At 39.7% G+C, this 26954-nt stretch overlaps 1 protein-coding gene across 1 annotated transcript in view; it reads left to right on the top strand.

Annotated features, from left to right (window-relative positions):
- The first annotated feature begins 12738 nt into the window (after nt 1-12738).
- MYO16 (myosin XVI) overlaps nt 12739-26954 on the top strand; it is a 368492-nt gene continuing 354276 nt past the window's right edge. Inside the window, exon 1 of the mRNA XM_071743005.1 lies at nt 12739-12816. The gene's annotated coding sequence lies outside the window, so the exon portion shown is untranslated. The remainder of the gene's footprint in view (nt 12817-26954) is intronic.

The following is a 26954-nucleotide window of genomic DNA, read 5'->3' on the forward strand; positions in this document are numbered from 1 at the left end:
GATTTATTTTTCAATTTTTTTTTTTTTTTTTTTTTTTTTTTTTTTTTTTTTTGTCTTGAGAGGATATTAATGTGGTTTGGCTTGGTTCTGGCTTTTATCCAGTAAAGAAATAACCATATATATATATATATTTACAGATATATTTGGAGGTTTCAAGATTTTCTGGCTTTTGTAGCGTAGTAAATATGTGGCACTGTTTTGTGGATTAAACTCTTATGGAAAAGGTGGTGAGCAAATAAAAAAGAAAGTGCCACCTAACAAAGAAGCCATCTGTTCTTCTGCCACAAATAAGAAAAAAATAAAAAAGTCTATTTTGAGTCTTTTGCATGGCTTGGACATCCTGCCTTCTCAGTGTGCATATACAGTACATTTAAGCTCACATCAGAGACCTTTGTGGTTGGCATTGGCTAAAGACCCTGTGAATATGCTGAAGATATGGGCCCTAAGAGAAAAAAAAAAAAAAAAAAAAAAAAAAAAAAAAAAAAAAAAAAAAGCTGCTGAAAACAAAATGTTAACACTTTTGTAAATCTGCCAAGTTTTTCAATATAACTGCCAACAGTTTGATGTTCAGAGGAACTCAGCAGAACTGCTAACATGCATGCTGCATAAATGGCTATTCATTAGAAAGATGCTGTAGTTTATATGTGACTGCTTTCTTTGGCTGGCTAATATATCAAGTATGGTACTTGTTTTGTACTGTGAAAAACTTTCTCCATTACCATAGTAACCTCCTGGATGTTGGCGGAAGCTGATGTCATTCATGGTATTATTCATTCTTTGTGAATTGGTCCTCAAAGTGCTAACAAGTTCCAGGGAAATAAAGAACACAAAGTATACATTCTGGTTAAACATGATTTAACTCTTTCACCTCACCAGGTCCCTGGAGATATACAGGTACATATATTTCATATATGCACATACATGTATTCTGTTTCTTTAGTATTGCTAAGGGTGAGGTTAGAATGTCATAGTTATTTAGGAAAATTCCTGGAGTAAAGAGTAAAGCCATGAATCCTTTGTCACTCCCTTCTTATTCTGTGATATCTCAACATCACAGGTAAGCTTATTTAAGGAAAAACATAGTCATTTTTTTCTTTTTATCTATTCACCTGAAATTACTTGGTTCTTCATCATTACCAATAGTTAGCACTGTAAAATAGAAACTGCTTGTTCTCTAAGTAAGTAACATCTGTTGCATAAGTGTAAACTTTCAATAGGATTTTCACTGTACATATTCTAGAGATTCTGTTATTAATGTGGTAGCACAAAAATGGGTATTTTGCTTTTGATTGTGGTGGGAACAGAATCAAACAATAAAAGATAGTAAATCTTACCTGGAGTTACATACAACCTAGAAACCTTGATAACTTCTATAATTTATTTGCCTATGAACTTCATGTCTCATATACAGTAGTGAGAGGCACGTGTCTGGTGGCAAAGGACCCTTAATCGATTCCATGTCGAGGATAGGGGGAGAGCAGGATGTTATCCTGAAACTTTTTCCTTTCCCTTTCCATACCTATGTGCACACAAACACAGAGAGAATACCTGTGTCAAAGTCTGAAGGGGCAGAGAAGAAAAAACAAGCTTCTCTTGCCACAGTGCAACTCTTGTTGCACCTTGCATAGCGCAGCTCTATGACTGCAAGAAGAGGAAACAAATGAGGCACGGAAAGGAAACTGCTGAATTTTCCACTGGATTTGTTGAAATCCCCACCAGCATAGCCTTATTGGGACATCTGTATATTTTGCTGTACATTTCTCTTTAGGTGTGTGTAATATTTACTGGCTCTTTATGACTAAATTTTCTGGTTTAACCTTAGGTCAGACATAGAAGAAGCAGATGTTATAGTCCGTAATCCAATTTTTCCAGACAACATAATATGGTGTCACTGATGGACATAGCCTACAAACCAGGGTGTCCTGATTAGGTCTTTATGTAAATTTAGAGCTAGATAGCTCACTCCTTTTGAAAGATGAGTCTTATTTTCATTTTGTGTTTGAGGTTACATCCAAACTGGGGGACTGTGATACTCTGCAATTTATTCCAGGAGATCACAGTGATAAAGAGATTAAGGCAGTGGATACTATTCCAAGACATCCTTCTCCCATACTTTTGCAGGGCCTTTCAAAATTCCTGCCTAAAAACACAGACTTATGTTCTAGTTTGTTTGTGGGCAGAAGTGTCTAACAGTAGACACCTGAACTTGTGATTTTCCACATATTTTTTTACTAATCTAATAGCTTTCTACTTTATCACAACTAGTGTCAATTTTGTTGCTATTTGTGAAAGCTGGCATCAAAAAGAGTAGAGTATTATACTGGAGTGTAGAGCAGCACAGGCTACTTCTGAGGCCTAAGTAACTTCCATATTCTATGTTCCTTGTTTCACAATCTGATCTTTTCTTAAGAAATCTGTCAGTCCTGGAACACCAACCATGAGCTATAACAAATTTCCTGTGATCAAAGAAAGTCTTCCTGAAATAGTTATGGACTTTCTGGAAGGCATTAATTGCTATTTAAAATATTCATTTCTCACTTGCTGGCGCATTATTCTTTCACCTGTTCTGTTTTCTGATTTTATTCCATATAATTCTGATTTTATTACATATAATTCTGCTCTGAGGCTCCACCCTACAGCTGCAGGGGAGGACTGACCAGTTCAGGTTTTAGGGTCGAGGGTGACAAGAATCTCTTGCTGTAGAATGTAAAAAGCTATACTGAATGTTTTTTCAAAAGGAAATCCTCAAGAGCATGAAGTTTGTTTTGGAAGCTAACAGGAGGAGGTTGCTTCTTTAAGCTGCAGATACAAATTAGATACTGTATATAATAAATATTCCTTTTTAATACACATTAAAACATTCAGTATGGACTAACTTCTCCATATAGTTTGGACTAACTTCTGATTCAGAGTTTGAACATACCTTGTGAGCTTCCTACAGTCATTTCATCCCTGAGAAGGCCCAGACACTTCATTGGTTCCTTAATATTCAGTTTTTCTTAGGTAGAGGAAAGACCTTTCTGATCTTCCTTAGGCAAAATCTATTAAAAAAACAGAGCAAGGCACCACAACAAGTTTCATGGTTGTCTGTAACCAAATCTGTGTGTGTAGTGTGTGTGTCTCCTGGAAATGTCTGAACACCTGCCTGCCAATGGAAAGTAGAGAATGAATTCTTTGTTTTGTGCTGCTTGTGCACACGTATTTAATTTTTTTAAACTTATTAAACTGTCTTTATCTGAATACACAATTTTTCTCACTTTTACCCTTTCGATTCCCTCTCCCATCTTTCTGCGGGGGAGTGACTGAGTGACTCTGAAGTGCTCTGCAGTGCCAGCTTGGTTTAAACCTCAGCAATCAGTATTGTGTACATGGTGTATAACCTCTGCTCTGCTGGTGCAAGAAGTGCAACACATCTCTGCCCCTGGGTGATTTGGTCAAGGCCATAATAATGCAGCCACTGGACACAGAGTAACAAAAGCTTCTGCCTTTTATTTAAAGAAATTGAGGTAATGGTACACAGAAAAAGTTGGCTCAGTACAAATCCTGTATTTGTTGTCTGCTAGTAAAGAAGTCCCTAGCTGAAGGTATCATGAATATCTGAGCTGTGGGAATCTGCAATGATTCTGACTGCTGAAATTAACCTCTGATGGTGCCTATATATATAGGTAAATATGAAGGTAGTCATCAGTCTGTTGAGCTAAAACGACAAGTCTTCGTATTTTTTCATTCATTTTTTTCTCTGCGGATTCCAATAACTCCTAAATTTGTAAGTTAAGGTAATCTAATTTGAATCATACAGTTAGAGTGATATTGATCTGTTCATTTAAACTATAACACTGCCACTAAATATAGTATCTATATTTATCCATCTGTGTTGCCTTAAAAATATATACTGAAGTTTATATGTGTAAAAAGTATAATTAAATCATTGTCTGAACTTCCCAGCCTTGCTACCACTGTTTTAATTCCACTCATAATATATTTGAAGAAGGATTATTTTTCTGTCTGCAAAGACAGAGATCTAGCAAAACTATTGGAGAGGAGTTTTTTTTAAGCCTAACTGCTTGGTTAAATCACCTAAGGAATTTGTCAGTTCTGCTCGTATAAAATTTTCTGTACTGAAATGTTAATTCTAACAAGAATATGATGTTCTGTTTGTATTTCTACTGTAAAAATCAAAATAAGAACATTCCTGTATTCAAGATGTCAGGTAAAATACCAGTTTTGCTCGTGACAGACAGGGAATTTCAGGAACCAAAAGCTGTGAGGAAAATGTGCAGTTCCCTCATTTCCTTTTTCATAATGAATGTGAAGTGCTTAGAAAACAATTTATTTGTCAAAGAAATGTTCAATTAATGTTAAAAACCAATATGTATTAGAAATTGAGAAATTCATCTTTCAAATTTGGACAAAAATCAGGCTACCTCTCTACTGAAAAAAAATAGTTTTCCTAAACAAAATGGACATTTCTAGTGCATCACTTGACTAAATGATTACTGGCACTACTGAGAATCACTCTCGCTGTTCAGACTGGATTTGCTAGACTAAACTACCTAAACTACCTTCAGACTAGACTAAATACCTTCCTAAGGCTGTAGCATGGGTAGATCAATCTAAAAAGTTTCTAAAAGAAATATTTCCATTCACATTTTTTTAGGCCAATCCAGAGGCTACTGGATACAGAAGATTAAGGTGGTTTTTTTTTTGCTTGGTATAGAGATACCATCCATTCCATTTCAGTAGCATCATGAAGCCCTTGGAAGGTCAGTTTCAGCCTAACACCAGTCTGTGAATACCCAGCAGATATTGAGCTATTGCTTAAACTATGGGCAAAGTTTACTCAGTGTCCTTAGAGGATATTGTTCAACATTTAGTGGAGACAACCAAGCTGATTTTCCAGTGGAGTGGAGGAATATGACTGATGATCAAGGGCACTGTCCTCAGGTGTGATTCTGTAGGATGGGGAATGCTTCTGGAAGAAGCAGCTTTTGTCAAGGTTGATGCTGTGGTCCAGAATAAGGAGGTACTCATCTATCCACCAAGATGATGAGGTTATACAGGTTATATATTTATATATATATAAATATATATAACCTAAGGTTATAAAGAGATACAGGATACTTGTCATCACTTTCTATGTGGATATCTACAGAGATAAAATTCTTTTGGTCCTTCACTCCTTCTTTTGTTCCTCCTCCTTCCCTCTGTTCTCTTCCACTTTCACTTGTGAAGATGCACAAGATGTCAAGTTCCTCTGAAAAACATTACAGCTACATCTCATACATCTCTTGCCTAGACTATCATGATTTTTCTCCCCATTTCAGTTTTGGATTGTGATTTTTACCCTGATTCAGTTTTCTCCAGATGGTCCACTCAGCTATCTTAAACCTCAGAACAATCACTGAAAATGGCTTGGAGGAGCCTATGCTACAGCACTTGTTACACAGTAATGATGTGGTTCACCTGGACTATGTAAGAGTATTGTAAGGGTTATATATTTCTGCCTTTTGCTCCATGATTTTCCAAGAGCAAGGCCCAGAAAAAAACTCAATCTAAGCAATGTAAGCATTTCAGGAATGTGACCTGCAAAGTCCAGCCACATGCCATGCAGCAGGAGAGCATAGATAGAGCCAATCAGTTCAGCTAGATTTCTTTTCCTGTGTAATCTTCTTCTTAATTACAAAATAATATACTTACTGGTAGTAAAATGGAAATTTCTGTGGCAAGTGACATCAGAGTTAAATTTATATAAATTAGTATAATTCTGGGGGTTTTTTTTGGCTGAAACCACTTATAACCTGTATTAAAATTATGAAAGAACATAAGAAAAGGAATATAGTAAACCCATTTTTAAAGATTCAGCACATCTGAGAGGCCCAGGAAATCAAAATTCCATCCTACAAACATTGTGAGACACTAGACACTCCTATTTCTCACCAGGATGTAGATAAAACCTTTGGAAAGAGTGGGGCTAGTGAAGTAAAAGATTAAATGGCTCACTCATGGAGAAAAAGAAATCCATAGGACTTTTGCTTGGTGTGTCAGAAACACATATTAAGAATGTGAGTCTGCCTTATTCAGACTAGGGATTAACACTTATTGGAGTAGCCAGGAATAAATCCCCCCATCTTAACCAGCTACACTGTCCATTTAGCAGCTTTGGTAGGACAAGGATATGTACTTTATTATTTACTACAGTTCACTGCTTGCGTTATTCCATGCCCTTCTCTTGAGAAACCTTTCCAGAGAGAACAGAGTTTTGAACTGGCAGTATCAAGGAACCAGTTTGGATTCCAATGAATAAAACATTCCTCTCAAAATACACATTTCTAAAAATGATTCACTAATATTTAAAAGAAAACTAAGCCATGCTATAACTGAACTAAACCAAAATGCAGGTATTGCAACATTGTAATGCCTCACATTGCAAGAACAGTCATGAAGCTGATGCTTTTCAACCTTAAACCCAAATAATTTTGTACACCTTACCCTAGTATGTGAATCATTGTGATGAAAATGGTAAGAATCTATGTAACAGCTGTCTGAAATTAGTGTTTTGGGCACAAGTCTATAGAGTGCTTAAATATGTTTTCTGAATGATTACTCCTGACAATGTAACTTATTTCCCTCTGTAGAAGCCAATGTCACCAAATTCAATATTTAAGTTGCAGCTATAGCCAAGAACCTGAAGTTCTTGGTAACCCAATCTTTGATTAACACATGACCAATTAGTAGTTTTATTGTTCTGATAGGCCCTTATGGAGTCATAAATTCAGATCAGAGCTGCTGCTACTCAGAGGTTAATTGCTATTCCAGTGTTCCCAATCTTTTACTTCCCCAAACTAATTGTCATGAAGATATGTGGCATATTAAAATGGACCTTGGTTAGTGCAAACCCACAAATAGAAATCAATAGCTTTGTCAATTTGTCCAAGCTTAGAATCTGATCCACTCTGCAGAGTGGATCTGGATAGGAAGAAAATCCATGGTACAAAAGTACTATGTGTTTTTGCACTGTGCTTTGCACTATGGTTTCAAAGTGAACCTTTGAATATGGCACAAGGTAAATTTTGACACTTTCTTTTTAATTTGCCTTGCTTATGCTAGTATGAAAGTGGCACCCCCCATACTGTAATTAGTTCACTGCCAGGACAGAAAAAGGTTATGTGAGTATCCAGGTTAGGATACAGAAAATTTAACAGGAAAACATGTCCTTATTGATGAATTTAGCTAAAAGCTGTAGATAGAAAGCAATCTGATCAGGCCATTATCTTATTTGAAAAACAAGCAAATATAATTGAGCATAATTTGAAGTGACAAACACAAAAACACTGTGAAATTCATACACACTTGAATGGATACAAAATTTTTCTCCTTGACTTTTATAATGTTTCATTAAACCTTGGTGGAAAACTTCAGCAAAGACATTTACTAGAAGCAAGTCAGGCTGCTGTGCATCGGCTATATGTATGTGAAGATGTTTTCCATTCTCAAAGAACTCCTCATTTCCCATTTCCCTTTTTCTGTTCCATGTTCCTTTTTCCTGATGTTTCTGGGATACTGAATGAGCTCTCCTTGAAAAGTAATGGTCTTTAATGTGGGTATTCTACAGCAAGGAATAGAGAACAATCCTTTGATGTGTATATTTTAGGTCAGTTTCTTCTCTTCTCTTCTCTTCTCTTCTCTTCTCTTCTCTTCTCTTCTCTTCTCTTCTCTTCTCTTCTCTTCTCTTCTCTTCTCTTCTCTTCTCTTCTCTTCTCTTCTCTTCTCTTCTCTTCTCTTCTCTTCTCTTCTCTTCTCTTCTCTTCTCTTCTCTTCTCTTCCTTTGTATATTTGCATCACCTACCATGCCAGTAGCCATAGTATTTACTTATCTGTGAGTTTATTTTCTTTGACATAACCTGTCCATTTCTGTCTACACAGCAAAACTGGAATGCCTTCAAAGTTAGAAAACTAGGTATGTTTAGCATGATTAAAATGTGCCCCCTCCCTTTGCCTGACTCAAATCTTTTCTTGCCCAGCTTCCCTACTTTTGCTTTTTCTTCTCTACAGTTCTGGTTGTCTATAAGCCTTTTACTGTCCTCACTTCACCCCAAGCAATTTGCATGAACAAAGTGTCTCCCAGCTTTCAGGCACTGATTCACACCTCCTACCTAAGTTTTGAGCTGTCAAACTACAGAAGTTTTTCTTCCACAAGTGAGTATTCTGTTAAAAAGCCCCCACCACATCTACATAGCATGTGTTGTAGATGCATGGAACAAGCAGAGACAGCGTGATGTCCCTGTCTCACCAAGGTACACAGCTGAAACTGTATTTCTGAAGAAAAACATTGTCTAAAAGAAATACACAATACAGTATCCTGAAAAAAAAAAACAAAACAAAACAAAAACAAACCAGTGTGGGGCTAGAAAGATATTTAGTTTGAATTGATCTGAAGAAAATCTTATTCTGTTAAAAAAGAAAGTGAAAAAGTGAAAGTCAATCTACTTGACCAGAGGAGGGAAGCCTCAAAATAAGCACAGAGGTTTATTTCCTTCCCCTATCAAGCTGAATCTTCTGAGTGGCAGGGAGGAATGTTGTCCATAGTCATGCTATTCCAGTGGCATGCTTGGCATTTTGGTCAAGCTCATGCCATGGAAATTTCCATGTCTACTTACACTGCTGTCTACACTTGTGAAAAAGACTTGGTGGACCTGCAGTCGAATTTCCCACCAAGGGTAGGTTACAAAAGAAGCTGATTGACAACTCAAAATTATTTCAAATTCCTTCTGCTTCAGAAGTTCATCCCCTGAACTGATACATAATGATATGCTCTGAAGAAGAAGAAACAAGCAATCTTTTTTTTTTTTTTTTTGCAGGTTAGTGTCAAACATGATGGTAATTTAGATTCATAACTATCAATAAAAGAATGAACATGTGAATTGCAATAGCATTCTTGGTAGACTGCACACAGATTGGAAATGATACATAAGTCACATTCTGCTCATACTGGAGTTTGAATAGATACAGTTAACATCAGTGAGTGATCTTCACTCAAGGGTATAAATATTTACCCAAAACTATTCTTTTTTGTTCCGAAGTCACACTAAATTACTTCTACAGTGAACTTTACTAACTTCAGATATTTATAGTCAAGAGGTTTTTTGTTCCCTTCTGAACTGTGGCTTTGAAATAGCTGATTTTCATGTGTTTCTGTCTTCAAACTACTGAAAACTAAAAAGGAAAAAATAGGCAGCTTTATGTATACTGGAAATAATGGTACACTGACCCTTTAGCTCTCCTAATAGAGGAAGAATTAGATTTATAACCAGAAATATTATTGTTATTTTAACAAAATGTTGCCATTTTAATGGAATAACTCGATAATTTATTAATTATTAGAATGCCTGCTGGTAGATGGAATGCCTACACAGTGCAGTTCTATTTCTGTACAGCAACCACCACTGCCCCAGCACTCCTGCTGAGACCACACTGTGATACAGATACACACCACACATGCCATCAATGCATGTGTTGAGGGCTAGGTGGGTATTTCTCCCCAGCACTGAAGTTTGGGGCTAGAGAACTGGGTGCAGAAGGAATGCTTGGGAACACCATGGATGTAAGGTTTAATGCCTCGCCCCAGCAGCTATCATTAATTCTTCAGGCAAGCACTAAAAGTGAGATCTTCCCTCTCCCTGATTTTTGTGTCCTAACCACAGAAGTAACAGGAGTTTTCTTTCTATAACAGTTCTTTTATGCCATGCAAGATAGGATAGTATATCTAGGAGCACCAGATTTAGGGTCTCTTCTGAGCTCTTCCTGTGACAGAATTTCACAAGATAGTCAAGGCAAATCAGTGGCTGCCTGATACAGTCCTGGGGCAGTCCCTGTCTCCTCTCAATGACACTACAGCTGCATTCTGCTTATTTTATACCCATCCAGCACTGACTTTCAGAGACCCTTTTCAAGCAACTAATCTAGCCATGAAAAACAGTTTAGTTTTCTTTAAATTTTGCTCCATCAGAGGAAGTGTTAGGAACAGGGATGCCACCTTTAGGACAGTAGAGAACTCCAAAACCAGCTTAGCTGAAATGCTAAAGTACAGCCCTAGGAAAAGCAGCAGCTCAATTTACTGCTGGAGTCTCTCTCTGTGGCATCTAAATCTTCCAGTGCTTTGTTCAAGTGAACTAGGCACCAGCAAGGATGAATATACACAGGGTTTTCTTTTCTTTTCTTTTCTTTTCTTTTTTTTCTTTTTCTTTTTTTTTTTTTTTTTCATACTGGTGTGTTTCTCCTCTTCCAAGAACAAAAAATGAACTGATTGTTCATTTCACATTGCATAGTTTTGTTTCTTTTGTAATTTTTTCCAGCTTTCTCACTTGTGAGAAAGTCTTTCAGCTTGCAGGAATTTTCCTCTGTGTTTTGCCTCACATGAATCACCTCAATGACTTGCAGCACAATTAGCCTTGTAAATAAACTTTTAGATGTTAATGTTAGCAAGAATGGGGCTTATTTCAGTAATACTGGCAACAATTCCTATTTGACTTGAAATGGTTGTTTTTTAAATAATAGTCCAGTGTGTCAGATAGGGTATCATTAACATACTTCATGGTTTTGAAAACAAAATGAAATTTATAAAGAGGTGTGGCTCTGGTGTGCCTTAACTGAGGTTATTTAACTGAGGTACTTCACAGAGCTATTGCTTTATTTCCATTTTAGATTCCTAGTCCCTTAAGCAGGGAAAGTGACTTTAGAATAAAAGTCTGCATTACACATTCAGTCAAAGGAAAGAAACAGGTACCCCAAAAGCCTTCTTGAAAAGGAGATCTTTTCCACCTGAGATGAGAGTCTTTCTGGATTGAGAGGAACTCAATAGGAAATGAGAGATCCTATATGTGAAAGTTGCTTACATAGTGCAAGGAGGAAGTTACCTGTCTTTTGCATAACCACCGGTGATTTAGAGTGTTTGGCCAACAAGCAAAGTACCATTATAAGCCTCAGCTTCAATCCACTTGCTAAGAAAGTGCTTTAGCAAGGCACTAAGGAAAAAAGGAAATAGAGCACTCCAGCACTGTTAGGCCAAAGGGCAGTCAGAATTCAAAGTCAAGGAGCAGGAAGACTTCATTCAAGCATTTAACCTGCAGGAGACTGAATGAAGGTCTAAAGTCTCCTCCTCATAGCATTCAATAACAGGATAAAAACCATTCTGGAGGCATATTTCCTAGCTGAGCACCTCAGTTATGAAGCTAGAGCCTAGGTTCTCCTTCAGTCTTCACAGCTCCTTCATTCCTGCTGTGTACTCACAGCCTTCAGGCACAAGGAAGAGTGTTGTCTGCTCCCAACACCCCTGCTTGTATTTAACCTGGTACAGGTGCACGAAACCTTCAGGCATTGTTCACTGGGCTCCTGAAGCTTGATATGAAACTTGTTGTGGTCAGACCCCTAACTGGCAGCTTGAGCTTCTCTTCAAAGCTTGAGCAAATTTCAAAAGTACCACTAACATATGGATGGTAGTTGAGCTTTAAATGAGGGAGAGCTGCTAACAACCAGCCTTGAGTACAGGTGCCATCATCAGGTAAGCAGAGACAATTAAAGACAATTAAGGGACAATCTAATATGTAGATGTTTATACTCTTTAGTTAATCCTGGAAAACAGATGAACTGATGTGCAAATTTGGTAATATACTTTAGCTAAAAGTTAAGCAGGGTTCATCACCTGTAGCCAAAATATCTTAAAAGCCAGTATCACCACTTTATAAGGTGGCAAAAGTCTTTGCTGTCATCAGGACTTGTGGCTTCACTGTCTCTACGTTTCGTGGTTGTTTTTGTTTGTTTGATTGTTTTGGGGTGGGGTTTTTTTGTTTTATTTGTTTGGTTGTTTTTTGTGGGTTTTTTGTTTTGTTTTTTGTTTGTTTGTTGTTTTTTTGTTGTTTTTTTTTTTTACAAGAGTTCTGCCTACAGTGCCAGCAAACACAGCACTACAGCAGTGAGCAAGCTGCTTATAGTAACCGGGACAAAAATAGACGAATCCAAGCTGCCATTTTTTTTCATAACTACCAACCTCGCAAGAAGTGCTGTTTTTGCCTCCATCTCACAGAGTGATAATTATGACATTCCCAGCGTGTCCCTTTTGTTGGGCACTACGTGCCTGCAGAGAATCAAGTCGCCCTTTGTTGTGCTAAACTACTTCCACAACTACTCCAACCTACACAGCCTCCCCAACCCCTCTCCTCGGGCAGTTTACCAAAGGAGAGGGGCGGACAATGACGTGGGGAGGGGGGAAGAAAAAAGCCAAAAAAAGCCAAACCAAAACAAAAGCACCAACCCTTTGCGGTGTGCCCTTTGGGGCAGGCTGAGCCCCAAGCAGGGCGGGTGCCTGCTGGCGAGGGAAGCAGAAGGACATCAGAGGGGGTCGGGGACCGCGGCCAAACAATGCGGGGGGAGGCTGAGGGCACCGAACCCAAGTGCCTCCTCCCTTGGCTCCCCCTGGCAGGTACCGGGGAGGGGTGGTGCAGGAGCGGGGTGGGACACACAGACAGACAGACAGACACAGGCACACACACCACACACACGCACACAGGCAGCTGGGCATCGCTGGGAGGGGAGGTGTCTGCGAGGGGTGGGCAGGGCGGAGTGCTGGGGGAGGCAGGAAAGCAGAGGATCGGCTCGGCTTGGCAAGCCGTGCTGTAAAGAAAGACCCCCGAGTGAAAGTGTGTGGCGGTGCCGGGCCACGCTGCCCCCTCGCCTCGCCCCACCGTGCTGCCCGGCACCCCCAGAGAGGTGGAGCCCCCCCCCCCACAACCCCAGTTGCAGACTGCGTACCCCCACCCTGAGGTGAGTGCTGCTTTCAGGGAGGGTGCCGCGGGTCCCCCGGCATCCATCGGAACGGGCTGGTGTGGAGGGGGTTTGTAGCCTCTTTGAGTGGAGGTTGCTTGCTGGTATGGATTTTTTTCCTTGCCTTTTTTAAAAAAAATTATTTTTGGTCTGAGTGTCGTGTCCTGCCGGGGAGGAGGAGGTAAGAGCTGCCCGTGCTGTGGGTGGAGAGAGAAGGAGGGAGGGAGATGGATGCAATGGGTCACTGAGGTGCTCGCTTGAGCCCGCTCTTATTGTGTGCGGAGGTGGGAAAACTAACCTAAGCTCTATCGGGTTTGTGCTTTTCCTTAAATTTAGCCGCGTTACAGGCATGCTATTGCTCTTCCCCAGCGCCCCGTTTAGGCGGAGAGGCTGAGGAGAGCCAGTCAGCCCGCTGACTGGTGTAAATAAATAATCCGTGCTGACAGGCAACTGGATGGGAATTTTCTGATAAACCTTTTCTATTACTGGTAGTGTCAGTCGGTTAAATCTCAATGTTTTGCCGAGGCGTCCGTGCCAAAGGGGCGAAAGAAGGGTGTCAGAGTAATGCTGTGTGCGAGGCTCCTTTTCTAGCGACCCTCTCTCTTCAGGTGGCTTCCGAACCACTGCTTCCCAACCCGCGGGGGGCTCCCAGGGCCCGGGTTTCGCAACAGCATTGGGGAACTTGGGGCTGGGTATCACAAACCCTGGCTGGAAAGGGCTCGGGTTGCTGGCCTTGGGAGCCTGCTGGCCTCAGAACCTCGCTCTGGAGCAAAATGAGTGATCTTCCCCCTGGGAAGGTCCCGAGTAGTGTGCCAGAATCATCCCGGTTGCTTCAGGAGGATGGGGGGCGATGTAATTTAGGTGTTTGCACAGGGAGTTTATGAACTTCCTGTGGGAAACTTTTGAACTTGGAATTGTTATTCCAACTGGAAAAGTGAGAATGTCAGCCCTGCAGCAGTGTGTGGGGCTGAGTGTGATTGCAGAGCCGGGTCTCCTTCTGTGGGTTGTTTCTGGGGAATATCTCAGGCAGACTGAGGCTTCTTTTCTCCAACTCTCACATCTTTATACGAGAGTATTCTCCTGTTGAGCCCTGTATTTTCCATGTATTGTGCTGTAGAACACTGACTGGATGGATTGTTATCAGTAGTTTATACCAAAACCAAGTGGGCAGCGCTGAAGCAGTAGCTTTTTAGGTGATGTTTTACTTTGGTAATGATTTTGTGTGTGGGGGATGGCAGTTCTCTTTTGCTGAGAATAAAACAAGTGTAGACTTCATTGCCAATGTCTGGATGTGACCTAAGGATTACAACCTCCTCCCCCCCCCAGAAAAAAAAAAAACAACCCCAAACATGTTTGTATGCATATGTCTGTAGAGTTGGTTGAGTGATTGGACAAATTCTTGACTGGACTATTGTCATGGAACAGCAGGGATGCCATTAAAAGTACCAGTAAAGACTGGGATTAGGGGGATTGGTAGAGCAGAGCTCTGAACCGTTGCAGTGATTTTATGTTGTAGCAGCATTCAGAACTCCCAGCTGTAAATCACATTACACAAAGAGAAAGCCAGTCCTTGGCCTCAAGAGATGACACAGGTACAGCAAGCAATTTGTAAGAGGAAGGAACAGAGGAGATGATGTTTGTCTAATATTACATAGGTTAGGCCAGAACTAAAAGTTTCCAGACTGAAACTGGCTTTATACATTCTGTTTCTGTTATAATACTTTTGTGAACTGTGTCATTCCTGATTATGGAAGGATTTTGCAATACTAGTGATAATGTTTGGTATAGACTATGCAGAACACATATTTAATTTGGAAAATGCATACATAGAAATGTATAAAATTATTTGAATAAATCTATCAAGATATAGCATATCCCTTAATTGCACAATAGGTATTAAATAAAGCTTGAATTACTTGGAATTTGTAGTTGTTGGTTGAGGAAACTGACCATCATGAAACAGTGGTTTATTGTGCTGCTTTGAAATAGCTCTTGCATTTTATGCTAGCATGATGTTACTTTAAGTAGTACCATTATTTCAAATGAGCATAATGAGATTAAAAGCATGTGGCATGCACTTCTGTAAAACAACACTGTAGTGCTAAATTCAGATCCTTGCTTGAAGGTATCTCTAAAATACCATGCTTATGTAGGGTGTCATGCCAAAAAAAAAAAAAAATAATTATCTAGGTTAAAGCTGTCTTAATGTATTTTTATCATAAAATGACAGAATGGCAGCTTCAACCACATCTTTTCTCTTCTGGAGAGGAATGGTTTCTTAGTCTGAACATAGAAATTCTGTTTAATAGAGTGATCATGAGGTAAATGGCCATAATAAATGGGACAGTTTAATAAGATGAATTATGGATTTGAACATGAGCCTCTTCTGTCTCACTTGATTGTCCAAACCACAAAGTTATTTCAGAGTGATTTTTTGTGTGTTTATTTCACAAAAGGAGGTGCTTAAATATCCTGCTTGAATATAAGTGTGTATACGCACACAAAGTGGTCTTTTTGGTTCAATTGTGAGGTACAACAGAAAATATTCTTCCAATCTGAATTTTATCCAGATTTTAATCAATATTATATTTTCTTGTCCAGCTCTATAAAAAGTGGCAAACTAGTGAATGTCTCACCTGTCTTACAAAAAAATCATAACAAAACCAAAATAAAAACCTAAATAAGCAGTGGGGCCCAAAGCTCCTTTGCATCTCAGTCAGTACTATCTCAAGCCAAGCTGTGTGTTGGCTTGTTACTACAGTCTTTCTGATTGTAGACCAGCAAACCTCACTTGCTCATTCTTTGTGGGTTTTCCACTTCATCTCCTTTTTACTTATTAAGAGAACTGTAGCTAATGATCATAGGAGAATATTGTAATCCTGCACAGAATTAGCCATAACTGGGGATGCAGTTGATGATGTCTGGGAATATCATATTGTCACATGTTGTCAACAATAACAGCTGCTGGAGATACTTGCCATTTTGTGGGCCAGACCTGCTGGATTAAGACTCTGCCAAGTTCATGTGAAATACAGTTTGCTGCACCTTTCTGAAAAAGATGACAAATATTTTTTTAGCTCAGTAAGATGAAAGAAGCTTCCTGGCAAGCAACAAGGCCTGACCTTTGCACTTAGATTTGTTAATTTTCTCTAAGGTGTGTGTTTGATGTGGTGCCAAGCCTAGCTGTTAATTCATTTAGCTTCTTAGAGACATGTCACAGCAGTCAAATAAACATCAATGTGTGTGTGTATACATGGCAATTCACACAGTCTTTTTGTGGGGTAATTGTTAATATATCATACCATGTTTTGATTCATGCCTGTAAGTGTGTCTGTTCCTGGTCTGTTTTATTACGCAGGTAGAAGAGGAGGGCTGGATTACGGAGTTTGGGTTTTGATCCTTCTTTCTAAATGCTCCACTTTAAAATATTATTCTTTTGAATTCCTGGGACAGCCAACACGAACATTGCATCTGTTCAGTCAAGAAAAGATTTCTCTCTTCTCTTTGAAGGCTGTGCAACCTGAAGTGTAGGAAGTCTTCAAATCTTGATTGTGTAGATTCTAGGTCTCAGCTACCATGTATTGTAGCTGAGGTCTATGGTCATCATGTTTTGCCCCAAAATTACATCCTGGGTTTGCAGTACCATTCAAAGAAAGGCTTTTGTTGCAGCAAAACCTGCTCTTTCTGACAAAGCAACAACCTATTTCTAGTGAGAACATCTCTGGCTATCTCCAGTATGAATGAATATTTGAATACAGAGGCTTGGATGTATCCACTGAAAAATAATTGAGGTTACTGAAAGTTGCAGGAAGACAAAAATAATATTAAAACCATCATTCATTGTGCTTTGCTGTAGGAAGAGTTTGACTGAAGGTTATGGGTTTTTTTCTAGTGGATGTAGCAAATACGTATGTTTTTGCTGGGCTAGTTGCCATGGTATTAAACAAAAAGAGACATTCTGTGATTTTGTGAATCCCAACAATAAGGCATCACAGATAAATGGCTTCTAGGTGGTAGAAATAACTGTGATTGTTAGGTCATATATAGAGAATCATAGAATGGTTTGGGTTGCATTATCTAGTGCCAACATGCCTGCCACAGGCAGGGACACCTTCCGCTAGGACAGGTTGTTCAAAACTCCATCCAGCCTGGCCTTGAACACTTCCAGGGAGGGAGCATCCACAATTTCTCTCAGCAAAATGTTCATGTGTCTCACCACCCTCATACTAAAGAATTTCATTCTAATACCGAGCCTAAATCTACTCTCTTCCAGTTTAAAGCCATTTTCTGTTGTCCTATCACTACATGCCCGTGTATAAAATTCCTCCCCAGCTTTCCTGTAGGCCCCTTCAGATACTGGAAGGCTGCTATAAGATCTCCTCAGAGCCTTCTTTTCTTTAACGTGAACAGTCCAGACTTTCTCAGCTCTTCAGAGGAGAGGTGCTTCAACCCTCTGATCATCTCTGTGGCCCTTCTCTGGTCTTGCACCAAGAACCCCATATCCGTCTTATGTTGGGAGCTCCAGAGCTGGACACAACACTCTCTCTAGGTGGAGCCTCATGAGAGCAGAGCACTGGGGGAGAATCACCTCCCCCAGCCTGCTGGCCGTGCTTCTTTTAATGCAGCCTGGGATATAGTTGACTTTCTGGGATGCAAGCACATGTTGCTGGCTCATGTTGACCTCTTCATCAACTAACCCTTCCAAGTCCTTTTCCTCAGGGATGTTCTCAATCCATTTTCCACCCAATCACTAATTGTGCTTGGGATTTCCCCCAACTATGTTCAGGACCTTGCAGTTGGCCTTATTGACCTCCATGAGGGTGGCATGGGCCCACCTCTTAAGCCTGTTGAGGTCTCTCTGAATGGCATCCTTTTCCCTCCAGAGTGTTGACCATACCACACAGCTTGGTGTTGTCAGCAAACTTGCTGAGAGTGCAGTCAATTTCACTGTCCATGTCACTGAGAAAATGGTGACACTACAACCCTTGAGGAATGTCACTTGTCACTGGTCTTCATTTGAACATCAAGCCATTGACCACAACCCTGAGTGCAGCCAACCAGAAATAGCTGGTAATTTCCAGCCATGCTAAAAATGGATAGTTCCTCTCTGGAATGAATGCGTGTCTAGGGTAAGGTGTCAATTCCAAACTCAGTGGTCTCAAAAAAATGGAAGATCACACGCATCTTTGGCAGTGTGAGGCTGACCCCTGTGCTGACTCAAATACAAGCTCTGCAGTAACCAAGTTCATTCTTCCGGTGCATAAGGCACTCTCACCTGAGCTGGTGGGAGAAAGAGTAAGTTCTGGAGAGAAGGTACAAATTCTTCCAAAATAAAGCATTTCTTTTAGCATCTGAAAGGTATTCAATGTTACTCTGCAAATCACTTAAAGCTTTTTTTTTTTTTTTCCCCTCCCTCGGTTACAATGTCTAAGATGGAACAGATGGCTTTGTCACATGGATATGCCTGGCAAAGAGGGGCTGCTGTTCAAAGGTTTATCTAAAGGTAACCAGACAATGTGATTTCAGTCCATAGTGAGATCCTGGAAGTTAGCTCTGTCTCAGAGGTGTGCAGGCAAGGATTTCTTGTAGGCATATGAAGAATGTTCCAGCTGTGGCACAAGCAAATATCAGAACAGATAAAAACGGGCAGTAAAATCCAGGTGACTGATCCTGCTTGTGGTTCAGAAGACATAATTACTTTTTATGATTATTTATGTCAAAGTGAGAGTGTAGTGTTCCATACAAATAGAAACACTTTTATGATATGATGCAATATTCAGTGGACGTGAAATAAAGAGGTCAAAGGCTTTTTTCTTTTTTTTTTCTTTCTGATATGTAAAAATCTCTGCATCCACTTTCCTGAGATCACAGATGATTTTGTTTTGAGGTTAGATCCAAAATGTCTGGAAAGACTGCCTGCAGGCTGCAAGGAATGCCAATATGATTGTGGATGTCTTTTTTTGTAGCAGTCAAGTATCTCTCAGCTAAACGGGCTATAAAGGAATTTTAAGTGTTGCTGTTTCTATTCGAGTAGTACACTGTGGATCAATTATCAACTGAGATACCTTTGTGTCAGGCGCTGTTTTATTAGATGTAATAAAACAAAAGCATCTATCCAACTGCATTTGTCTTAGAGTCTAGGAAATGCCATGTAGGAGGAAGGAACACTACAAAGTGTTGATAGTTTTATATTTTTATGGTATCAGCAGCTAAATCCCATCAGAGAAGCTTAATCTGAGGAAGTGCCCAGGCTCCCTATGTAATGAAAAGAAAGAGGTGAATGACCTTTTGGTGGTAGGTATCTGAATGTATGTCTATGACTGTCTTTGCTCTGCCTTTCTACTATGGGTTTGAAGTGGCTGGGCCTGGGAGACCTTTCCTGTACCTGCCCAAGTCAAGTGAGGGCTCTTTCTAGAAGGGAAAGCACCTGTAGGTGCTTAACATTTCCCTGGCAGTGTCCTGGATGTCAGCTAGAAAGGGGAAGTTTGGGCAGTTTGGCAGACCTAGATTGTAGATAATAGTGCAGTGAGTCCTAATTAGGAGTTTTATTTGAGGAACATTAGTGATTTAACACCTCGATCTAATTACTTGTAAATTTGTTACTAATTTTCTAATTAGCACTGGAGCAAGACTTTTTCATGGAAAATATGCCCTTAAGGCAATCTCGACCACTATCTTCCCATGCTTATAGAAAGTTTTGTTTCTATGACAATGTTCTGTAGAAAATGCCTATATGGAAATATTACTACTTGTTCTATTTTTATGTGATGGCAAAGATAGATATGTGTAAACTGTTTACAAAAACCTATTATAGTCAATTATCACAACCTAAATGCCTGGCTTTAGAACATGCATTCTGTGGAATCAGAATTTGCTCAGATATTGCCTGCTGGAGAAGGCATGCTTGAATCGTTTTATACCATAGTTATCTTTGGCCTTCAGAAGGTGGGGGGGAGAGCTGAGGGTCAACTGGCTGTGTGCTCTTCCAAGTTTTTAGCAGCCAGGGCAGCTTTATGTACACATAGATGGTAAGGTGTAACTTGGTACAGCCATAAGCTTCCTCTAAAATGTAGCCTGGCCTTTCAAGGCTGTTCCTATAGCTTGGTCCAGATGATTGATGTAGTATGTTTCAGTTGGACAGAGACCCTTGTAGAGAATATTCTGACCCATCAAGCAGGTGGTCATAGAAGTTTTCTTCTCAGAGAAAGTCTCTTAGGTGTTCTTTTAATTTTAATAAGCAGCCTTGCTCTATCCAGAGATTGGTAAATGTGACTAATTCTGTCTGCCTGGAAGGCAGTTCCCGCTCTGCAGAATCAAAACCTCATAATTTGTTCTCTTTAAATGTTAGACTTTTAATGCTTTTTAAAATAGTGATTTCTTTTCTTTTTTTTAGCCATTCTGGAGTAATAAAATATAAATAATGTCTGGAGAGATTGAGCTGTTTATTAGTTTAATAGTAGCTGGTAAAAAAAGCAAACAAGCTTTCAGGCTCAGAATACCTTACTCCCTTATTGGACTGATGAAGCAATTAAGCCTAAAAGCTTGTCACTTGTTTTTTATTGCACAACAGTTGTAGCAGGCTTTTAAACTAATCTTTTGCTTGTTTGTCTTTGTAAAAGAAACCAGTTTGCTTTTAGGCAGAGCTGCTGTGATCCTGGGGGAAGACTAAGTTCAGATGTGTTGTGTATTTCATGCAAAAACAGCCGGAGCAGCTTCAGCATGCGGGGTCATGCGCTGGGCTGACAATTCCCCAGTCCTGTCACATCTCTCCCTTTCCCTGCAGGACATGCTCGTCTACATCCCAGTGTGCCAACACAGCCATATAAAGAAAAGGGTACAAAAACACTGCAAGCTACTCTGCTCTGCTTCCACTTCCTACCACAGATACTGTTTTTGATGTCAAGTGGCCCAGTACTTCCCTTGCCCCTTTTCAGCCTTTCTCAGTGAATGCGTTTGAAGCGTCGAAATAATTTGGCTCCTGCATTAGTCCCAGGTTCAAGCCTCCTGATTGTTCATGCTGCACATATGCTAATTAATTCCCTGTCCCTACCAGAGATAGAGAAGTACTTCCTTCTGAAGAGGGGCAGAGGGAAAAGAGGCATTGTTGGCTGACTAATTTGCTCCAGGGTCTGCTCTGGACAAACAAGTATTGGTACAGGCCCTGCCAAGTTTGGCTTCCTCTGCCTGGGACATTTCTCTAGGACTCTCCCAGGAGGTCTTCTGCCCTTAACTGCCCTCCTTATGCCTGTGGCAGAAAAAGCTTGGAAGTGCTTCTGAGTGTCAGAACTAGCTGGGTTCCAATGCAAACGCTGCTAGTGAAGAGATCCTAGCCCTGATGGTGACTGGCTTTCCACATGGAGGGGTAAAGTGGGTGGTGATAGAATCAGTAATTTTACTCCAATCCTGTATCAAGTGAGGTTCTGAGACTTCATCATCTTGTCTATGCTTACAGACATACACTTTCTCCTCCTGTGAAAGGAAAGGTGGGCACAAACACCACACGGGAGCTGCAAGGTTTAATTTTTAATAAAAATCTGGTGTCTTGAGACCAAAACCATTGATCAGTGTGAAATCATATCCCAGTGGGTAAAGGCTGAGGAAGCCAAGGAGGTTTGTGGTAACTTTGACCCACAGAGACTTTATAGCTTCACAGTCTGAGCAATTTTCATCTTGTCTATTGGTGTAACTACTATCCATGCTTTCTGAATTCATGCTTCTTTTAATACTTCTTTGCTGCATCTATTTAATTCCAAAATGCTTCCTCCAAAAAAGTAAAATCTCATTCCTTGATACAGTACTGGCAGCATTTGCATTGGTGGTTATTTTCCCTCGCCGCTCCTTCGACTCCCTGTCATATTCTCTCAATTTTTTAGTTGAACTGAGGATGTTTAAGGATAGTGATATATCCCTGCTACAGAGCTTTAGGAAAAGGTGCTGGACTGGGGTAACAGTGCAGTTGTTGCAGAAAGAGGAATCCTAAGCATGCAAGGGGAGAGAGCCCACAGCAACTGCGCAGCGTCGTGCTGGCTGCACCCGTGGCTGCTGCTATGGAAGCCACGCCTGCCATCCCCTTCCCACTGATGTCAGAGTGTTCCAGTATAGACCTGAATACCTGTTTAATAATAAATCTAATTACCAGCAGTGTAAAAAGTCAGCATGAAGTGGTTTAAGTATGTTCCCTTATATAAGTTTTCCAGGAGTGGAGAATACTACTTGGAAACTTTCTCCTCATTATTAGTTTTAAAAATAGCTCCTGAGAGTTGTGTCTGCTAGGAAGAGCAGTTGAATGTCCTTGTTATTTGATGAGGATGTGGAAATGCAGTAACATTTCAAATCCTTTGGGCTTTGGTGGCCTAGGTCCTCCAAAGATGTATCATAAATGACAGTCCCAGTTCCCAAAAAACTTTCCATCACATGAGAGAAGAGTAAGGGGAAATTGATTATTGTCTGCAGGGACAAATGAGATAGAAAGTACAGTTTAAGTCAGATGAGTTTCATTAACCAATAACCCATTCCATTTCTGTTGTTCAACACTATAAAGTAAGCCATCATTAGACTAGCTCTATCTTAATATTTTTAGGACCATAATTTAAATAAAATACATAACAATTTTAAAAAGTAAGTTCAGTGCCAGTGAATCGGATGGAATCTCTCAGCCATCCAAGACTATAGCATAACCTGGGAAGGGACAGCCAATTATTTTGTTCAGATTGTCTGCAGATCTTTCAACTCACGTAGCCTCCTTGGTTTGTAATGCACAACAAAGGTGATGGGCCACAGCATGCTGGAGCAGTTTATACTGGTTTTTCTAGTCTAGAAATCAAAGAAATATGCACACAGCCAAAGAAAAGCACCTTATGTCCCCTACCCTTGGCTCCTGATTCAATGCAGTATCTTCTGCACAAAGGATGAGGATATTTGAGAGGCCAGTGTGGTGGTGGGATGCCGTGGCATTGGTAGGCTGGCTGTGCAAATTCCCAGAGGGTTATTTGTACTGATAAACTGGTTGGCATTTTGGAATGGCTGGAAGGGTGGGCCTGGGTGTATTCCTGTATATCCACATCCATGTTTTAAATGTTAGCTGATCTTCTCATAAAGGAAGGACAGCAATGTTGTGGCTGCTGTTGCAGAATATTTGCTGAACTTGCAAGTTACTGAGGAAGATTTTAATTTATTTATTTATTTTTGGTTCCTGCTCGTGGGCCGGGTGCACATATGTGAATTCCTTCTTGATTCAAGCACACACAGTTCTCACATGGAGCCTGTTGCTTGGGAGAGGGAAGTCTAGTTCAGAAAAGATACGGTTTTGGATATAAAATTTGAGGTTAGGCCCAAAGCCCTGTGTTGAAGGGGCTAGAAAAATATTTGTGTGGTTGTGGTGTTTTCTGCATCTTCCTTGTATTGTTTCATCATTTCCAGATTTATTCCATATTGTAAGACAGTAGCAATTCATGGGAACCACTTATAAGAGTAAATAAGTGCTAACTGTTAATAGATCTCATTTATCTTTGATGTCTTCTGTCACATAAAATTATCAACAAGAGAGAAAAGATATCAGGGAGTTTTAACAGGGGATGGATCAAATGTAATTCAGAGTGCCTTTTTGCTTGGATGTGTAAGCTCAGGATGTGGGTGGGAGTTCTGCTAAGCCAGGAAAGCAGTTAAGACTGAACAACTTGTAATACTTCATGTATAAGTATAATAATATAACAGACCTCAAATTGCTCTCCAAACCCTTAATTTATCCGTGCTAGTTTAAAAAAAGCTAGAGATTTGCAGATCATTTCATATTGGCACTTGTTAAATTTCAGCCAACATCTGACAGCTAAAAACTACAAGTGCCATTTCCAACTCCCAGCTGGTGCTGCCTCTGGCTGCTGCTGGCATTTCCCCTTCTATTCCACAAGCATAATGGCTTAAAAATAAAATAACAAAATATATTAAAGGAAAACAGAAAGAAAACTAATCCCAGCCTACACCATCCGTCCTTTATTTTGTGACTCCAGTGGCTGTTTTTGTGAAAATGCAGGCAGTGACCCATTGTGGTTCTTCTGTTTCAAACCACATTTGAATTGCTTTTGAAAACTGGTCTTTTAAATTGCTATTATGACTACTAAAAAAAAAAAAAAAAAGACATGAATGAAGGCTGAAGTGTCTATCAGAACCTCAAAAATATATAATTGTAACTGAGATAAACAGTTAAACTTACTCCACATTTCATGTTCTTTCTAGCAATATTTTTACTATTATCCCAGTAATTACCTGGGATCACAGATTTCTTTAGATGAGCATGTTGTGAGCTGCCTTTCTCCTTCCCCCCATCCCCCTGAGTGGTGTGACTTCTTCCTGCAGAGACACAGTGACAAATCATCTAAAGTCAATTTGTTGCACTAAACAGTGCTGAGCAGACTGTAGCTGTTCTCATTAGCTGTCTTACTGCTTAAGTGTCAGCACAAAACTCTTGAGGACCTTTTTGTGACATGAGTATGTCTTGATTTACTTAATATACATTTTTATCCAAGTGTGGACATGGCATTTAATGATGTTCCTGGTTTCGAATTCTTGGTGAATGAATCTTAAGTGACCAAAATATACTGAAAATGTCTAAAGACAGTGTGATTGATAGATAACGTTTCAGTTTACAGAATGAGTAGGATTTAAAATAGTTCAAGGTTTGCTTAAACAGCAGGCTACAGAGTTATTTACTTTTAAGGAAAGAATTTCTGGTAGCTGTTCTGTATCAGCACATGCCTTCTTTGAAGTGTATTTTTTTTTCTTTTCCATTTATGAAGTTCATGCTACTGTTGTAGAAATACAGAGCTGCTTACATGATCCAAGATTAGTGCTGTAGCATTCTCTGATACTGCTTTTATTTCCTCTTTCAGGAGTGTTCTCATGCTGACAGCTGATACTGAGATATTATTTGTTTGCTAATGCTGGAGGATGCTTTGAATATTGAATTTTTTGGTGTAAGCATGGGTGTAAAATTTGCCTGATATTTCTCCTCATTTACAAAGAATCGGGAATTAAGCACACTGATTTCCTTGGACCTAGGTATTCTTGGGGAAAAAGGAAAGTAATCCAAGGAATGAGAATCCCTTAAAAGAACTGACAGTCTTTGTTCTAAATACTGTTTTATCTATTTATTTTTCCTACAGGGGGAAATTGGATTCTGATACTCTAAGTTTGTTTTAAGGAGTAAAAAAAAAAAACAATTTAGGGGATGAAAAAGTTGATTAATATTCCAAGGTTATCTAAGAAATTGTTTGAGCATGTAATAGTCAAAGATTGCTTTAAATATTTTATCAAGGTAGCACTTGTAATTTTACTGTGAACTGTGTATGTCCTGGGAAGCTGAGAGGACTGTGTATTGATACATTCACTGAACCATGCTTAGCTAATGCACTGGTGCTGCATTGGAGTCAAAGATGTGTTCAGGCTATATTTTACTTTAAAGGTATTTATAATATCAATATGACTAATGTACATGGGGATGTTGTTTGCCATCTTCTCTCAATTATACATTATTGTATAGGAAGAGAGCAAGTGCAAAACGGGTGTATGTGGGGGTTTTTTTTTGTTGTTTTGTTTAAACAACACAGACCAGCAGCACTTCGGCCTTTATGCTCTGGAAAATGAGAGCATAAGCAGTGTGTAACTGTGATGTGACAAACTGTGCCACTATTTCAATCTTCCATAGCACGCTAATAAAATCTCAGTCAATGCTGGAACACTCACACACCAACAGAAAAGTTGGAGTGTTTATTTGTGCTGGATATGGCTTCCCCAGTGCTGCCCAGCCTGTTCCCAATTCACTCCTGTGACAATGTGGTTCTGTGTTCATCATCCCCAGGCCATAAAAGCCTGAGTATAGTTCTCAGCTGTAGTAATGTAATTTTTTATGTGTGAATATAGGTATTTGTGTGTATGCATCTAAGTGTGTGTATGTATGCTTCTGATTAACATTTCCCAAGAAGATGAAAGTCATCCTGTAATGCAAATAAGAAGCTATTTTCTTAATTTTAAAGATCAGGTGGTTCTTAGAGCTTAGCATAACCTCCCACAGATGAACTTTGTAAAGTCTGAGCTTTTCTGGTAAAATCAAATGCTGTAGGAAAATGTACCTATTAATGCAGTCTAGAAGGTAAAGTGACCTTGCACAATGTTACCAGCTTGTATTCAGAGATGCATCATTTATTTAGAGGTGCTGATTTAAAAAAAAAAAAAAAAAAAGGAACACAACAAACAAAAAACCTGTAGATGCACTTTAGCAATTTGTCATTTGTTGTTGCTTTTCAAGCTTATTAACTCATTAAGTAGCACTTAATGAAGATAAACACAAACTAATTAATTTATACAGTATGTTTACTGCTTCCCCAATGAATTTATGTATTAAATTTAGTGTTCCTCAATGAGTATGTTAATCTGTTTTAATGCTTTGTATACATTTTGTTCTCAAAATAACTAAATAAGTTTCTTCAAGGTCTTTGTTCCAGTCTAGGGATTGTCTGTAAGAATACCACCTGGTTTAAGCATGGTGTAGTCAAGTTTTCTTAGGATGGACTCTGTCAACACCAAAGTTTGTGAAGCCCTTTGGCCTTTCTGAAGTGTTTAGCAGTGTGTTGCACTGGGGTAAAGCTGCCCTCTGTAACACTGGGAATGTAGTTTATTGTTTATGCCAGCTACCCTTTGCTAGGAAAAAGTTCTTGCTTTGAGAGATTGAATCATAGAATCATCGACTGGTTTGGGTTGGAAGGGACCTTAAAGATCATCTGGTTCCAACCCCCCTGCATGGACAGGGACATCTCACACTAGACCAGGTTGCTCCAAGCCCCATCCACCTTGGCCTTCAACACTTTCTTGGGCAACCTGTTCCATTGTCTCACCATCATCACATGAAAGAATGTCCTAACCTAAATGTCCCCTCTTCCAGTTTAAAATCCTTGCCCCCCATCCTGTCACTGCACACCCTTGTAAAAGGCCCTCCCCATCTCTTCAGTAGCCCCTTCAGGTGCTGGAAGACTGAAAGCTGCTGTCTGCAGTTTCTAATTGAGTTGGGTGATACTGTCAAGCTATTTTCAAATTCATGTAAGTGTCCTTGTAGGAGAAACCTTTTTTTTTCTCTTCTTCCTATGTAA

Source organism: Heliangelus exortis, chromosome 1, assembly GCF_036169615.1.
Source record: "Heliangelus exortis chromosome 1, bHelExo1.hap1, whole genome shotgun sequence".
In the NCBI taxonomy this organism is placed as follows: domain Eukaryota; kingdom Metazoa; phylum Chordata; class Aves; order Apodiformes; family Trochilidae; genus Heliangelus; species Heliangelus exortis.